General features: G+C 42.1%; 1 long non-coding RNA gene across 1 annotated transcript in view; it reads right to left on the bottom strand.

The window, feature by feature from the left end:
* The window catches only part of LOC143415178 (uncharacterized), a 52,133-nt gene extending 35,592 nt beyond the window's left edge, over positions 1 to 16,541 (bottom strand). Inside the window, exon 1 of the long non-coding RNA XR_013095811.1 lies at positions 16,424 to 16,541. This is a non-coding gene — a long non-coding RNA (uncharacterized LOC143415178). The remainder of the gene's footprint in view (positions 1 to 16,423) is intronic.
* Positions 16,542 to 17,484: the final 943 nt, after the last annotated feature.

The following is a 17,484-nucleotide window of genomic DNA, read 5'->3' as shown; positions in this document are numbered from 1 at the left end:
TGTGTGTTTTTCTATCTAGGTATGCTTTTACTGCACTGGCAGTGTGTTTGGGATCATTGTCATGCTGAAAAATTAAAGCTGTCTGTTATGAGATGGTATTGTGTGTTGGATCAAAATCTGATGGTACTTTTCTGTGTTCAAAATCCATCAATTTTGACAACATCTTCAACACCACTGGTTAAAGTCCAGCTAAAACCATGACAGAGCCTCCACCCTGTGTTACAGATGGCTGTGAACACTCATTCTTTTACTCCTCCTCTCCTGAACTCCTTCAAACATACTGATTTGAACTAAAACATCTGAGGTAAAACTAACGCTAAACATGCACAGTTTCTGCAACAGAAACTTTTGAAACTGGTTACTGAAACTGAATTGTTGGTGAACATTTGTGTTTCCAGCACACATTTTAAAAAAGTATTTATTTTTATGTTTCCTAAAATTGCTGAAGTTGCACATTAACATGCAACAAACTGACTTCATCCCCTTTTTTATTGTCAGAAACTGTTCAATAAACGACTTTGTTTCCAGACACAGCTGGGAGATATAGAGATAAACCAAATATTGGAATACTGATTGCATCATTGCTTGGCAGTTTTTGTGCACAGCTTGGATTTTTTATTTTTTATTTTTGTGCTTTCCTCAGCTTTTCTTGTGCTACGTCACATTTACTCTCAGCTTAAACATTTCTCATGACTAGTCAGCTGTTTAAACCATTCGTAACTACCCGTTTATTATTTCAGCTATTCAGCCGCTAATTTGAACTACCGCAACACCAGCACATGCACGCTTTAGATCCAGTTTAACGTGTTCAGACTGACGCATCTGAGCAGGTGCCATTGTTTACGGAGGGCTGTGCAATATTCTGTGTTTTGGTATTGATCTGATTCAAAGTAAATACAAGACCAGTATTGTCAACACTGATACTTTTAACCTACAAAACCAGCTTACATAGCGGAGAGCAATGTTTATGAGATTGATCATCATTAATCTGAAAATTCTGAACACATCTCTATGATTACTACACAATAATAAGCTAACAAAAAAACTCAGCTTTCATCTTTACATGTATTTTGAAACTTGTTTTTTTCTTCTTTCTTTGTGGAGGCTTAGAATGTGCCCGTCTCTAAATCACTTTGGGTCAACTTTTGCTGTTTAAATGTGTTATAGATGATATTTTCCATACCGTGTTTGAGGAATAATTTTTCATTTCCCCCAAAATTATTATTGTAATATATTCTTGGGATACATACTGATCAAAGTATCGATTCTATCGCGCTAATATTGATCCGATACCAATACCAGCGTTGGTATCAATGCTATGGATATTTGGATCGATCCCCCCACCTCTGCTTTGTGTCGAATAGGCTGTGGGTCGTAATAGGCTAATAGTTTGTTCCTCAAAAGGCATCATCATAGTTTAACTGTAACCACAGACTGTACATTTCCTTTATTTTTTTTCACTGCGCTGCACGGGCTGGCTCTGTTTGGTATTGAGACCCTCATTTTCATACGGCCTCTAATTTGAAGAATTACAGTATATGAAGATTCTTGGGCAAAACAAGTTAGCATCTGCTGTGTTGAGAAATACTGTAAGTCCTCTGTTTACAAGCATATTGTGTTTGCCTCCGTCTGAGGGCCTGCGGGGTGACACAACACAACACAATTCGTCCTGTGTAGCGCTGCATGCTGGCCCGCTTCTGCTTCTGTTATTAAGAAGTCCGCAGCTATGCCAAGCGTGTGTACACAATCCTCTGTTGTTTGGGTGAGCAGCACTAGGTAGTGTTAGCATCGCGCGCGGCAGCCGAGCCGAGGATAAAGCGTGCGTTTCAAGTCGAGGAATGCCAGTCTGCCAGATTCCCTCTTTTTCCCTGCAGCATCTCCGGCATCTAATCCATGACCACAGACATCCCCCTCATTATCGCCAAATTACATGCAAATTTCCCCAAATAAATGAGTTTTAAGTACTTGACAACCTGTCAGCCTTGGAATATTGAAACGTTCTGACGGCTAGATAAACAATCAACAATAATCACTCTATGCAAATTTGATATTTCCTGCACAATTACCAGAGGAAAAAAAACATCCACTATAAATAACTGGACACACAAAAGCATCTGGCATTTGTTCAGGTTTTGAACAGATACGGATGCAAATGAAAGATTCTTTAGGATGTAATTGATTCAAACGTTGCTGCACCTCCTCTGCCTCCTTTTATTGTTCTTTTTTCCTCCTCCTTGGCACTTGTTTTCTTTCCCCCCCCTCCCTTTTCTCTTTATCTCACCGCTTTCAATATACACAGATAATGGCTGATGTAAATGAGAGAATGAGAGAAAGGGAAGGAGAAAGGAGGATGTGAATCACCTTTCGTCTACCTCTTGTTCCAGCTTTTTCATGAGGAGATGTGTGCAAAATAACGTGCTCTTATGAAGTGGATTGGAGATGACTGTGGAATTGAATGCGAGGCTGAGAAACGGCGAGCTCTGTACGTTGCTTGTGAAGGAGATTACTAAGCGCCGCGAACCCCTCCCTCCCACTCGCTCCTCCACAACGCCCAGAGATTAAGACTGACAAGAACATATCAAGTCATTTCAGGACAAGCAGATCTCTCACTCTCATCTCGCTTCCCTGGGCCTTTCTTTTGAAAACACTCTCCCCACACAGTCCGGCACTTTTCTCTCTCTCTGCTCTTTATGTCTTTTTTCATCTCCCCTTTCCATCTCTCTCCCTATATCTCGGCCTCTCTTCTAGATTTGTCTGTCTTCTGTCCACACTGAGAGGCCTTGGAGGGTTGTCTCGAAGGCGTAATGTGTGGAGAGTCTGACCTCGACGACCACTGGCCTCAAGGATCAGGACATCTATTAGCGGGGGCTAACAGCTTTATCCCTGCACCTCCCGCTGGGCCTCTCGATCTCGGACCCCAGCCTGTTCCCTAACGGCCTCGGCTTGCTCTGAGCTTCAGGTGTGTGTTTTTAATTGCTGCCAATCACCAAGGCGGACAAACGGTCAGCTGAGCAGACAGAGAGTAATGGGGTTACACTGTAGTTGGAGGTTAAAGTGATTCTTGTCATTTCAGTGTAACAATCTGATCACACAGGGATATTTTAAGTAAAAGGGGCATATGCACATAGAGTGGACTTTAATACCCAGACATGTGGTGTTTAGGCTTGTGCTATGCCCATTATTTGTGCATCTGAACAAGCCATATGTAGGTACATGTAAAGTACTGTCAACAAGAATGTATGAGAATCAATCATATAATGCCCCCTTCCACCAGCACCTACTCAACTCGACTCAGTTTTTAGGTTTTTCCATTAGGTGGTAATACCACCTAGTTGAGACAGTTCTTCTACTCCCCTCAACTTCCACAAAGCATAACAATACCTGGGTTGGCCAAAAAAAAAAAAAAAAAAAAAAAAAAAAATTATATATATATATATATATATATATATATATATATAAAACGCTATATTGCTAAAAAGCTTTTTTTCACATAAAATTATTTTAAATATTCACAGCACTGCAGTCAATATTATATATAGATTTAGTCATGCAGGTTGAAGGAGCCAGGGATCGAACTACCAATCTTCATGAGGGAAAGCGTTAAAGAGACCCGTTAAACTAACTTCTAGCTTCATATCTTGATCCTTGGGCTACAGTAGCTTACCATGATTCAAAGTCCAAAATAATCCTTATTTGTCTTCAGCTAGTCTTCCTTTAACCTTTTAAGTACCGTAGAACAAGTCAGCCAGACCTTGTCTTTACATTTTTACACGCTGGTTTCCTTTTTGGGGGGATGGGGGGGCATTTCAACTTGCTATACATCAATACAACCTTTATGTAATAATATGTACGTAATAAGTCCACAAAGCACAAAGTCAAACATCGCTTTTCAGTAGGGTTTTGATAGGCGTTGATGGGGAAAAAAAAGCTACAATTCCTGTGAAAATGGCGTCACTTCCTGTCATTGCAGTTAGTGGCACCTATCAAAACTACGTGATATGTATAGTCCAACGTAGGAAGTGCTGTGAGCAGCTGATCAGATCGATAAAGCACCCGTGTCTAAATTATATTGTTATTGTAGTGTGGGATTTTTTCTGTGATTTCTGCAAACCCATTAGCGGAAGGAAGGAGCTCTGAATTCATGATAAGTAAGTGTAGCTGCTCTAACTTACTTGGTTACAATTCTATTAGCATTTTAAAAAGATCCAACTTACTTTTTGGAAGCACAAAAAACCCCATAATAGGTTCCCTTTAGCCTGGACCATAGCAGGATGCTTGAAGTCCATGAACCTGCATGCTGTCACTGGTGCACAACAGTGTTGCCTGAATGTGTTATATATTTGTGCCGGTGAATAACGTAACTGTGTTCTGGAGAGTCACTTCCTTTTCTCAGTGAGATACTACACATTGCTTTAGATGCAGACCAGGAGCTCTCAGGGCTTTTGGTGCCTTAAGGCACAGGTGCTTTATCCCATGACTGCACTGAGGTTGCCCTGGTTACCTAAAAGCACACAGATACTTACTTTTTTTTCTCTATTTTCTTGTTGTCAGACAGAAGATGATCTCCTCGCTGAGATGCCGCTGACAGATCAGGCACATTCAGATAAGGGTGATATGAGAGGGAAAGCGCAGGGATGATGGGGATCTCTGAAGCTGCTGCGGTGGACGTCCGGGATTGTTGGAGGAAGAAGGAGAAGGAGAGACGGGAGCAGAGAGGCGGATGGTCATGACGGCGGCGCTGACGAGCGGCGCCGTTATCAATCATGGGCTGCTCTATTAATTTCATCAAGGCCCCGGTGCCTGGTGACATTAAATGACACGCTGGTTGGTCCGATGGTGTCCCTGAGGTGGCAACACGACCGGCCGCCGCTTTTGAAATGCAAATCAGGCTTTAACCTTAAACAGAGCCGCCTGGCCGAAATTATCTTTCTGCCTCCGAGTCAGGTGCTCCTCTCCCTCCTTTCCATTTCTTCCCCCTCTTCCCTTCAACTGCTTTTGCTTCCCACTTTTCCTCCTTTCCTCCCCCCTCACAAAAAAATCTCTCCCTCCCGCTTGTTCTTCCACCAGCTTGACCCCTGGGGTACAGGAGATGGAAAGAGCATCTTTAGAAGAAGCGACAGATAAAGGCAAAGGTGCAGGAGGGCGGGGAAGGAAGGGGGGGAGGAGGAAGAGAGCGGCAGTGCTGACACCAGCATTCTGTCCTGATGAAGGGGCAGAGGGGCGCCGCCGCCAAGCCGCCAAGCCCGGGGATGAAGACGTCTCAAGGACGAGCAGTAGGGGTAGTCTCCTTCTGTCCGACTACCCCACACCGAGGAAGGCAACGGCTGCGCTTCCTCAGATCTGAGCCAAACGTCACAAAAATCAACCACCCTTCCAAAGTAAAAGCCACCTCAAATCCATGTGCTGCGCCTCGTTTTGGCCCCAGGATTTTTAAAAAATCCCCCTTTAGAGGAACTGTGCCATTAGAGCTGTCAATATTGTGAAGCATTAGCGTGGGCCCAGACATGGAAGGATTGGTTACCAATATGCAAGAAGCTGCCATTGTTCCTGGAAAGGCTTTTTCCTCCTCTTTATTCTTTATCTGAGCAGACTGAACCCATTAATTTTAATTGAGACATCAGACGAGAGTGAAACAGAGCGCTGCCTGGACAGGCGGCAGATACATGACAGAAAGGCAAAAAATATTCAGACTAAAAAAAATAAAAAAGCGAGAGAGAGAGAAAGAAGACAAGGGGAGGGGGTGGGGGAAAAGAGGTCCCCGTGGCAGCACAAACAAACATATCATAAACACATGAGAGCTATCGCTCCCTTTATCTTTCTGCTTCTCCATCTCCCTCTCATTTTCATGCCTCTGTCTCCTTCCTCCCCTCTTGTGCTGTCTGTCTTTAAAGAACAAAGCAACACTAAGCAAACTCTTTCAGCACACAAATTCTCCTCGCATCGCCTAAATCTCAATATGCTAGCTGTAAACAGCATTTTGTACACTCGATGCAAATCGAGATCTATATATGACTCAGCAAGTGCTACAGTAGCTGTGGGACTTGGCATGTTTGCTGTAACTGCAGATGCTTGCATTATGCAGCCAAATTCCTTTTGACATTTCCGTGTTTTTAAAAGATCACATCTCACATAAAAGGTGGAGATCACCTATTGGTTTATGAGCTTCAGACTGAGAATGTTTAACATCAACTTCTTTGGTTTTTGGAGACTTAAGTGACCAGATTGAATAATAATGCATTTTTAAGCACACAGATATAAAGTGCATAACAGTTTGGATAAAGCATGCATGAAAGATACTGCAAATTTTGGTATCGATCTAATACCAGGTAAATACTGGGCCAGTACTGATACTTGTGCGTGGTTAGCAGTTTTCAAATTCTGAAAACATTTCAATGACTGTGATTTTTTACATGATAAGCTTTTTACGTATATTGAAACTTGGTTGTTTGGAGATCTGGAATATAAATGTGCCTTTCTTTAAAGCACTTATATAAATAAAAAATAAATAATAAATGTGACAGTCAACACAAAATAGTTTAGAAATTTTTCATTGTGCATGTTTGAGTTATATTTTTTAATTAAAAGAAAAGTTAATTGAAGGCAGTTCAGTGGGCTACACACTGAACTATTACGGTAGTATCGATCCAACACCGATATCAGTATCAATTTCAAAGCAGTGAAGGGAACTGGTCACACTGATATAAAGAGGTGGTTATTTGTGCCAAGTAATGCAAAGATAAAATGTTTGTCAGATATTTTGGTGGTTGGTGTGTTGATTCACAGCAGTTTGGCCCTGGCTTTGATTGGATCTGGGGCCTCTGTGTGCAGAGTCTGCATGTTCTCCATGTGGCTGTGTGGCAGGCTTCCTCCCATAGACCAAAGATGAGCATATTAGATAAATTGAGTCTAAAATGGATGTAAGTATGAATGTGATGAATTATGGTTGTCTGTTTCTGTGTGCTATCCTTATAGGGTTAGGGCTAACAAACAGCTGGGAGAGGCTCCAGCCCAAGATCCTAATTTCAAACTAACTGAATTGGGAAGAGGTTTAAATATTCAGACCAGTTTTCTTTTCTTTTAAATGTGTGTGAAGGAGCAGCAGCAAAAAAGTTGCATGATTTAAAGTAAATATCTATGCGAGATATCCGAGCGCTTCCCTCCATGTGCATGTAGAGTGTGTGTGCGTGGAATCAGCAGCTATACATGTTAATGCCTCTGTGTGTGTGTGTTCAGGAGCCAGGGGAGGGAGGCGAAGGAACTGCAGAAACGAGAAGCTAAGCCCGTGATGTTAAGTACGGGGAGACACCTGGCACAGAAACTTAAGTGCTTCCACCAAGTATCATCAACCCAAGATTAAAAGCATCGAGAGGGAATAGTGGGAGGAGAGGGATGGAGAGTGAGGAGGAGAGAGGGGGAGGGAGTGATCATGCATATGACAAGACGGTGGGAGAAGGGGGGGATCATGAGAGGAAGGGGGTGTTTCTAAAGGCAACAGCACAACAGGAAATGCAGTCACACAGTGTGGAGTGTGCATGCGTGTTTGTACAGGGGGAGTTACTGCTTGCAAAAACACGCAGGGATACAATGCGTAGGATATGTCAAGGTATGAGTCAGGAGTCTTGGTCCTTGATTGGTAATAACAGGATGTTCTTCCTATACAGACGCCGTGATTGGTTTGAATCGTTTTCCAACTACAGTGGGCATGTTTCACCTCACAACATTAGAAAATAATTGGAGTTACCAGGTTTTACTCTCCAAGCCACCCCCCCAAACCACATAGGCTGATTACCAGACAATCTTTCCTCAGATGTCTCTGTCTCAAGACTAGTATGTCGAGGGGCTGCTGATTACCGTACAAAAATACCAGGCTAACATCCTCTATCAATGGCAAACAACAGGATGTGTTCACTGTGGTCTATGCTGGGCCTGTATGTGTATGTGTGTGTGCTCTATCTGCTCCGAGTCGTCTTCAGAAATTTGTGTTTTGATTGCAGAAAGTAACTGCGTGTACGCCTCTTTAAAAAGACGTCTACACTCTCTCTCTCTCCCCTCCCCATTCGCCGCCACTCCTGCGAATGGTTATTATTATCGTCATCAGCGGAGAACGGTGAAATCAGGGCCCTGACAAGCAATCTCTTCTCTAACTCGATCGCTCCCGGCACTGCAAGAAATATCCATCACCGCAGGTTATTTAATCCCAGGATAGGGTGTCAGCGTCATGTTTTTCAGCAGATTTGATGAAAGCAAGTCGATATACATGCCTTTAAAGTGATGAAATGCCACTTTCCTCGCCAATTATTTACCCTTTATACTTCTTAGAAAGATAACTATGTGGCAATCTGCCTTTTTATTGGACCCAGAACCTCTAAAAGTGCTTCAGAAATCCTCACAAAATTATATCCGCCGCAATGACTGAAGCTATTTTCATAATTTCTCACTCGATTAAAGAAGATCGGGTCTCGAAACGGCTTGCTAGGACCGTCACTTTTTGCAGCGCGCCTCCCTCTCTCTTCCTCTCCATCCAGTCAGCGCACTTGTGTGCATCCTACAGTCGTATTGACAAGAGGAGGCTTACAACTGGCATACACAAGACCCACTACAGGCTTAATAGCGTTTCAAGTGTTTTCTCCTGGACTTGTGTCGAATCTTACATCTGAATAACAGGCCGCCGTCAACATGAAGGAGCTGAAGAAGAAGCAGCGTGGCGAGATGGCTGCCGCAATGAATCGGCGGCCTGACCATCCAGATAACGGCACGGAAAATCTCGCCAAATTAGTGTGTTTCTCCTTGTACAAAAGCTTGCCTGGCTCAGGTTTTCAGCGAGTCAGCGATGATGATGATAATGATTATTGGGCCGCTGCTGCTGATGAGGAGGAGAAACTGATACCAATTCTTCTATTCAAGGAGGAAATGAAATGGCAATTTAAATGACCCAAGGGTCCACAATAACTCCATTCACAGGCCAGTGAGTCATGATTGCAGATTTTTCTGTCTGCCAGTGAGTCAGGTACTCCTTCGTCTTCAGGACAGAGGAGAAGAGCTACAGCTGAGCTTTGCTCTCTCTCTGTGGCTTAGCACCGATAATCCATCCCACAATTCTCCTCTCGTTCTGAACCCAGAAAGAGGATGAAAGATTTAGACTTTCACCCTTGGTCTCTGAAGCCTTGCTCTGTCTGTCTTTTTTTCCACTCCTCTCTTGCACAGAACCCTCCTCACTCTCCTCTCCATCTCTGTTTGTCTCTCGTTATCCTTCACCCCATGACGCAGAACAGGAAAAGATCTTGTGATGATTATTTCACAAGCATGCTGATATCATCTTTGTGGGTTTTCTTGGCTTCTCTCATCTAGGAAGAGTTTTACAAATGACTGAACAGAGAGCTGACTCAATACTGTAGAACATTACCTTGAAACCTATTGAAGTCTTAACAGTAAACTTTGAACACGAATTCAGGACTAATGAAACGAAACAGTGAAGCATCATCTGCATAGACTATAGATTTATACACAGGCTAGCACTACCACTACTTTAAGGGACAAGTTTTCTAAGTAGGATTCTCTCAGTCTTGTTGATTGAATCATGTCCTACTTTTTCTTTCTTCAAATATTTAAGTAAGATGTGCTGGTATAGGCTGTGGCATAGACTCAGACAGGGTCAGACTGTCAAGACATTGCATTAGAATAATGCATCACAGCTCCATCACAATAGAGTCTAACAAAGAGCAGCAATTTCTTTGAGGCTAAGGAAGATGAATAGCTACCTGATTAAGATTCATTTTTTTTGCTTTTAAAGATCAATTGCAGCAACCAACCAGAGTGTGCAATAACCTCAACATCCAGGGCAACCACTAAGGGCAACTTGTCTCCAAACACAGTCTGTGATTGTTTGTCTGAGAGTTTCTGTTTGAAATCTATGAAATTCTGGCTGGAGTCTGAATTTCAGTAGTTAATGTGAATTTGTGCATGTAGATTTGATTAGATTTCACTTATTTGTGATTATGTGTAAATTTAGCATTAATCACTGTGTTATCACAGACAGATTGTCTGTAACTGGCGGCTTAAACACATTAAATCACAAACTGATAGACTGACAGCAGAATGACTCTGTGTTATTGCAGTTTTATCACTGTCTTGATTCCCCTTTGGTGGCAGACCTGGGGTCCGTTCTTCGTACCTCGCTTACTACATCCAAGATCAAATGACACATCCAAGATCAAATCATCGCGCCAACTTTGAGCTCGCTATTCCGGTTCTCCGAACACACCTGTTGTTGACGATTAGTATAGCTGGATGAAGTAATGTGAGATCACTGGGTGGCTTAACAGGGGCTACGCATCGATAGTAGAAACATTGATCGGCAACCCTTTGATTGGTCGGCGAAAATGTCGAAGGAGCGCGCTCAGTATTTTTCGGCAGCAGAGCAAGAACTCTTGATTGAGGGATTTCAGGAGTTTCAGAGTTTAATTAAAACGCAAGGGAACACTGCAAAGGCTGCAAAAGCAAGGAGAGAGGGCTGGCAGAAAGTTGCTGACAAATCAAACTCGTAGGTAATTTAATAATAATAATAATAATAATAATGGATTGGATTTATATAGCGCTTTTCAAGGCACCCAAAGCGCTTTACAATGCCACTATTCATTCACTCTCACATTCACACACTGGTGGAAGCAGCTACGGTTGTAGCCACAGCTGCCCTGGGGCAGACTGACAGAAGCGAGGCTGCCATATCGCGCCATCGGCCCCTCTGGCCAACACCAGTAGGCGGTAGGGTAAATTTATTATATTATATTACATTATATCTCCTTTCACATTAGAGCCACAACAGGACCCACTAGAACATGGGAACAAGTAAAAGTGAAATATAAGAATATCCTACAGAATGGTAATATTTATCACTTATATTGCTTTTCGTCTCTTGGAAAGAGACCCTGAAATAATCTGTTTGTTTGTTTATAACAGCAACCAAGAAAAGGACAGAGCACAAAAAGACAGGTGGTGGTCCTGCACCCCCTCGTCAACAAGTTGGTTAAGTAAATAATACCCTCACGGGAAAATCGATATCTCTCTATGAGCACACTGTCGCGCTGAGCTAAAGGATCCTGTCTATCCCGCAATATACGCTGAATTCTGAAAACTCTCCTTATCAATCTTGCACCTTCTGCAATGGGTGGCTCGCGTAAACGGACAGGACATGGCTGCGACAGACTTCCCAAATCCACCTTCGCTTTTATAGCCGTGATCTCTCATCTTGATTACATGAAGTAATTTACTATTACTACTCTAAAATATCAATTACATCTGAAATAATCAAATACATGAAATAGAATGATTAATAGTACATTTCCCTTTTTGTTAGGAAATGACCTGTATGTATCTGTATGGAATCAATAAAAGAATCAAATACTGCATTATCTTTAGTTACATTGATAATATTTATTTATGGTAAAACAGTGGTAAAATATCGCTGCTGCTTTCGTATAAATGAAGCGGACATACCTGAGTAGCCGCGATCTAATCTTGTTTACATAAACTAAGCCTGCTCCCGAGCAGGTTTACGCTTACGGATCTGTTGCTATGACAGCAAGTCCCGGATGAACTTCGGAGAACCGAACGATCCAGGATCACGCGAAATCGTCAACAATCAAATCCAGCTAACTTACTTAGCGAGGTACGAAGAACGGACCCCTGTCTTTTTAAAGGCAGCAACACTGCAAGTTTATTACACACGGTCGTAATATTTTTTGTCATGCTGCAAACTCACACTACTGTTTTTCCCCAGTGTGACCGTAGTGTTAAGCTAATGGCACTCATGGTGTCACACCAGGGTAAATGAGGATACTTGGAGAAGCATTATTTTGCAGTGATTTTTTTTTAAATAGTCAGAGGTGTTCGTCCTTCTTTTGGTTGATTCTGATTTTGGCTTTCCGACTTGAATTTTAAATCTTTATCAATTTTTCATCATAAAACACGATTCAATAACTTCTACATTTTCTCCAGAACCGCACAAGGTTAGAGGACATCGTGAAATTAAAGTGCTCGAGGTTACGGACAAAACTTGTTTTTTAAAAAAATAAAATAAAATCCAGCTGAAAATGCTGAACATCTTCACAACAGAAATAGCAAAAAGAGAGGGAACAGACCGAGTGTGCGCATGGATTGGCAAGGAAGTGGCAAATGTACTCACTGGCAGTCAGCGAGCACTGTGTTAGCACCGGAATTAAAAGGAATTCAGAATGACAGCCTGTTACATGTTAGAGTTAAATTACTGAATGGATTATCTGTGTGCAATAACCAGTTGCAGCTGTCGCAGTCCGCATGGCGGTGATTTGACCAGCACAGAATTGGAAATATCTGACGCCAGTACTGGTTATAGTCAGCCAACTCAGAACCAACCAGCTGATCAGCTGATTACATGAGTTGTCAATTACAAGTTGTCAATAACACATGGAGCCAACGTGACCTTCTGTACACTACAAAGGTGCTTCTGCTAAAGCACGTCACACTTTTTGTTGGTTATAATATCACACTGACTGTAGTGATGACTTCTGGAGATGCTAATTAGAGTGCAGGCACTCAAACTGATTTTCAGAATTTGGTCTAAAGTCATACGAGGTAAAGCCAGCGATGGTAAAAGAGAAAAAAAGATTATACACAGACATTATTCATTGCCAGTAGTTCTTCCCACTATGTAGCTGGTGATCCTTCTATATTCCTAACTCATTTGGCAGCTCACGTTGCCCCTCGCCTGGCATCTAAAGTCTTTGATGTAGTCAACAGACACCAGGTGAGCACCGGGGTAACCTGTGTTTGAGAAATCTGTGGGCTGCCCTCTCTACACCTCTCTCTTTTTCCCATCCTTTTGTCTCTGTCCATCTCTCTCTGCCAGTTAATGAGCCATGCAGGACTGCCATCATTCTGTGTAGTCATGTAGAGAGTCAGAGAGAGAGAGAGAGCAAGGAAAGAAAACTGAGAAGGGGGGGGAAAGAGCTGGAGAGACAGAAAACAGGTGAGACAGTGAGAGAAGAGAGTGGGGACATGATGTTTTCCCTCACCTCCTCCCTAATCAGGCCCGTCTCCCTACCAAACACCACACGGCAATTAGACCTGACAGTACTCCAACTTCCACAATCCCACCAGGACTACACGTTCAAACGCTCAAATAAACACGAGGAGGGGAAAACGCCTGAAAGCCGGCACAACTTCAGGAAAACAGATCCGCTGATAGCAGAGAAGCAAAAATCTCAAAACTATAAAGGCAGAGAGAATAAAAAGAGCACTTAAATCTCGGTGTCCCATCGTGCATGGCCAGATGTTTCGCAGGAACGCGGTCACGACTGTGTGGGGTGCGCACGAGCACTCTGCAAATCCCCAGAGGACGCCTTTGGAAAAGTAGGATGATACAGTCAAGCCCGCTTGCATGAACAGTGAGCTAATTGGGATAATTAGTTTGTTACCTCGCTCGTTATTGCATTTTAATGTGGATTCCAAATGATCAGGAGGGGAGGAGTGGGATGTATGTTTTTATGTGTTTGCACCTCTCGCTCCACACGGGCGACGTGCCTTTAGACATTTATATTTTTGGCAATTAGCTCACGCCTGTATCCACGACGACTCGCGTAGAGCGAGCAGGTAAAGCGTCACAGGAAGTTACACTTAAGTGTGGCGAGACTCACACAACTAAACATTCATCTGTGGGTGTGCTGAATGCATTTCGAGACTCATTTTGTGAAGCGATTAGCATTTTCTGTGCCAATTTTTTTTTTCCCCATTGTGGTGAAATATCTACTGCCATGTCAGTTAATGATTTTCTACATTTTCCAAGCATGTCTTTCAACAACTTCCACAGAAAGGACATATAAACTTGTTGCATTCAGCTGAGGGTTAAGTGTGTGGGCGAGGAGAGCAATAGTGATGGTTAAAAAAAAAGACAGAGACAATTTTTCCAGTTGCTGTATCTCTGTCAAACTCCAGCATATGTTGGGGTTGAACTGAAATATGGACGGCCAACAAAGAGACGGGGCAACTCTGCCTCCTCCACGGTCGATGCCTTAATGACGTTTAACATTGGCGGAAAATTGTGGTTTTCGAAAGATTTCGTTGTGCTTTAATTCAAAAGGAAGTGATACCTAAAACTGAATGTTTTTGCCATCAAAAATGTACAAAAATACAGTAGCTGTAGTGGAAAAAATCTCAATGTGACAGCATCTGCGTTTGATAGCAAACAAAAAAGTGGATTCTTGAATCGCAACAGTGGTAAATGGTGGTAACTTCTGGTAAAAGTTAATTCCTATAAAAAACAAGCCAAACAACAGGTGCTGTTGATGGGAACAACTTGTGGTCGTCACAACAAAAGGACAAGTCCTGTTTCCATGATATCGATTTCTCGTCGCCAAATGGCTGCTCTCTGGGGGTTTAAGTGTTTTCTTGTAAACCTGTTTAAACCTCTTTTTTCTCTGCTGTGTTTTATGGAACCTTGCAGAAAGTTGACATATCCAGTCGTTAAGTCTGACGTCACTAGCCGTGTCTGGGCCTAAACTCCGCTGCAGGTCCATATATCAAACGATCACTATGGCATTACTGAGAGTTGAAAAACTGTCTAAAGTCTTTCATCTTTAATAAAATGATCAGCGTTCTGCTCTACCAGGTGTAACAATTGAGTTTAACATCCAGGCATCCATGAAAATGGAATTTATGAAATTTAACAGAGTTAGAAGTTAGCAGGAAGTTAGCTCGCTAGTTTCTATCTAAATACAATATAACATGTCCTGACTGCAGGGTTTTTGGAAACAAATTAAAACGTACAGCTCTGCTATCACTTCCAACATAAATGAAGACAGAAAACTAAACAGCAGTGACGTTTGTAGGGTTACTGAAGTTGGGCTAGCTGGTATTTAATGATGTGCTACGTGACCGCTAGCGATACAGCTATGTTAGCATAATATAAACAAGCTAACTTTTTTTCCACTCGATAAAAGTTAACATTAGTGTTCTCGGTGGTCAGGAACAAATGTAATCACATGGCAGGATGCTGTAAACGGACCAAACTTCAGCCAGGAGAACAACTGAGATAATCCATCCACAATACGAGGTTAGTCATTCATATACTGCTGCATGGCTGGGCTGTAGTTACTAGGGGTGCAACGATACACAAAATTCACGGTTCGGTTCGGTTCGATACTTTGGTGTCACGGTTCGATATTTTTTCGATACAAAAAAAAAATGTTCATGCCTTTTTAATTTGTCATTTATTAAAATTATAAATATATATTTTAACACAAAAGTACAGTTTTTAAATTTAACCCTAACCCTTGTGCGTGTTGTTTTTTAGCTCGTCATATTGCAGCCACAGAAATTCTTTTGTCCATGAAACCATAAAGCTGCACTTTCTTTTTGCCTTATAGTCTGATTTGTCATAACTTCTCCGTTTTGTGGTAAGCTTTTCTTTGGCTGTCACTTCTTCACCCTGACCTGTCTTATTTGGCTCAGCAGAACTAAAATATATATCTGTCTGTGAAGGTTCTCAATCATCCAGGTCATCGTAGTGAAATATATATCCTGCCGCACTCACATTCAGCGATTCTCTGCGCGATCAACCTCTCACATGTTTAAGCTTGCTGCGGGAGATTTCACTTGTCATGTTTGCATAGTAAGCTAACAATTAATAAGACGATGTCAGAGGAATTGGTGCACAAATTATCATCACTCACAGATCAGTGCTGTCGCTCTCTATACACAGTTCGCGCGATTGCAAAGTGAAAGCAAAAAAACAAGCGCAAATTCAAACACGATTTCAATATGTCACATATTGACAGTGGCTCACCCAATGACATAATTACCCAGCTACATTTCTGAAAGAATGCAAAAGCATTGACATATATTTTTCCTTCCTACAATAGCTCGACAGGCAGGGCAGAGATAGCCCCGGGACGTCGGGCTAGCGATATTGCGAGCCCTGTATCTGATTGAGGAATCACTCATCTTTGGAAAAGAGAGTTTATTACAGAGAAATGTCTCTTTCCAAAATAAAAGCTATACTATCCGCTTCTTCTGGGCTATATTCTCAGCAGCATATTAAACATATCAGGTCTCCATAAGGAGAATCCTGTGCTAACAGCTGTCTAAATGACTCGGCTAAAGTTTGTAGCATGCATGCTTGTTGTTTTTGTCTTTGCACTAGGATGATGTCGGTGTAAATGTGCAGTCATATTCGTTGTGTTCCCACTAGTGCTTTCAGGTTAATCTCGTTGAAATAACCTTAACGCCACAACACGGCAAATCTCCGTTAACGAGCTACCCTATACAGAGGGGCTAGACGGCCAACACGTTAACGAGCTAACTGCGCTAACACACTAGCTCCCACCCATGTAATTGAGCATTGCATGGCACATCCAACATACTGTTTTACTTTAGTCCATGACTCGCTTACCTTCAGGGTCATACGTCACATGAAAACCAAAATAATTCCAAACGCCAGATCTGAATGAGGGTGGGGAGGTCCACTTCTGTCTCGCTAGCTTGCCCTGCGCTCTTCCTTCTGACCATGCTGTCTGTGTGGAGCGCTCAGTGAATCTGCGTTCGACTACTCCGCCTAGGCTGCACTCTCGAGCCTAGGCGGAGTAGTCAAATGCAGATTCACTGAGCGCTCAACACAGACAGCATCGTCAGAAGGAAAGTTGATAAAATAAATTACAAATTTTGTATTGTTCTTTTTTTTTTCTCCCCTTTGGTTTTCTTTCATTCTTTCCCCCTGTCCTATCCCACAGTCATGTCTGTCCCGTTTGCAACTGAAAATAAAATAAATTCATAATTATAATAAAGGTCAATCAAATGGACCAATATGATGATCCACTTAAAATAAATCCTCTTGGCATCTTTCTTGGCCTCAAGACAACAATTCTGATGGCTATAGATCCAAACGGGACACAAAAAAAAAAAAAAAAATTGAAAAAAAAATTGAAAAAAAAAAATTGAAAAAAATTGTATTGTTCGATACATATGCGTACCGAACCGAAAGCACTGTATCGAACGGTTCAATATCGATACGAATATCGTTGCACCCCTAGTAGTTACATCCTAAGGTTTTAAAAACTGAGCTTAAATAAATGATTAGCGGTAATAAAAGCCGAGGGAGGTTAACAGTGATCACTGACTGTTTTAGGAGCTTTTTGAGATTAAATAGAAGAAAATACAAAACATTAAACATGTTAACAACACAAAAGCCATATTAAAAGCAGACTACTTTAGGCCCGGAAGTAGGATTCGTCACGTCATCACTTAACGACCGGATTGCTAGCTGTTTTAGTTGCTCGCATCTGTTGCACATGAGCTAAATAAATCCTGAACCTCAGGGTCAGTTGCTTCTCCTTCTTGAGTACCACTGTTTAATTGTGTATTTTGAAGTAAATTGGAATTTCTCAGTTCCCAGTCAAAAGTTTTAACTGGCGTGCCCCCTCGACTCGGAAAGTCAGAGCAGCCCCACTAACCAGA

Source organism: Maylandia zebra, linkage group LG23, assembly GCF_041146795.1.
Source record: "Maylandia zebra isolate NMK-2024a linkage group LG23, Mzebra_GT3a, whole genome shotgun sequence".
Classification (NCBI taxonomy): domain Eukaryota; kingdom Metazoa; phylum Chordata; class Actinopteri; order Cichliformes; family Cichlidae; genus Maylandia; species Maylandia zebra.
Note: the sequence above shows the minus strand (reverse complement) of the source record. Positions and strands in the feature narration are given on the sequence as shown.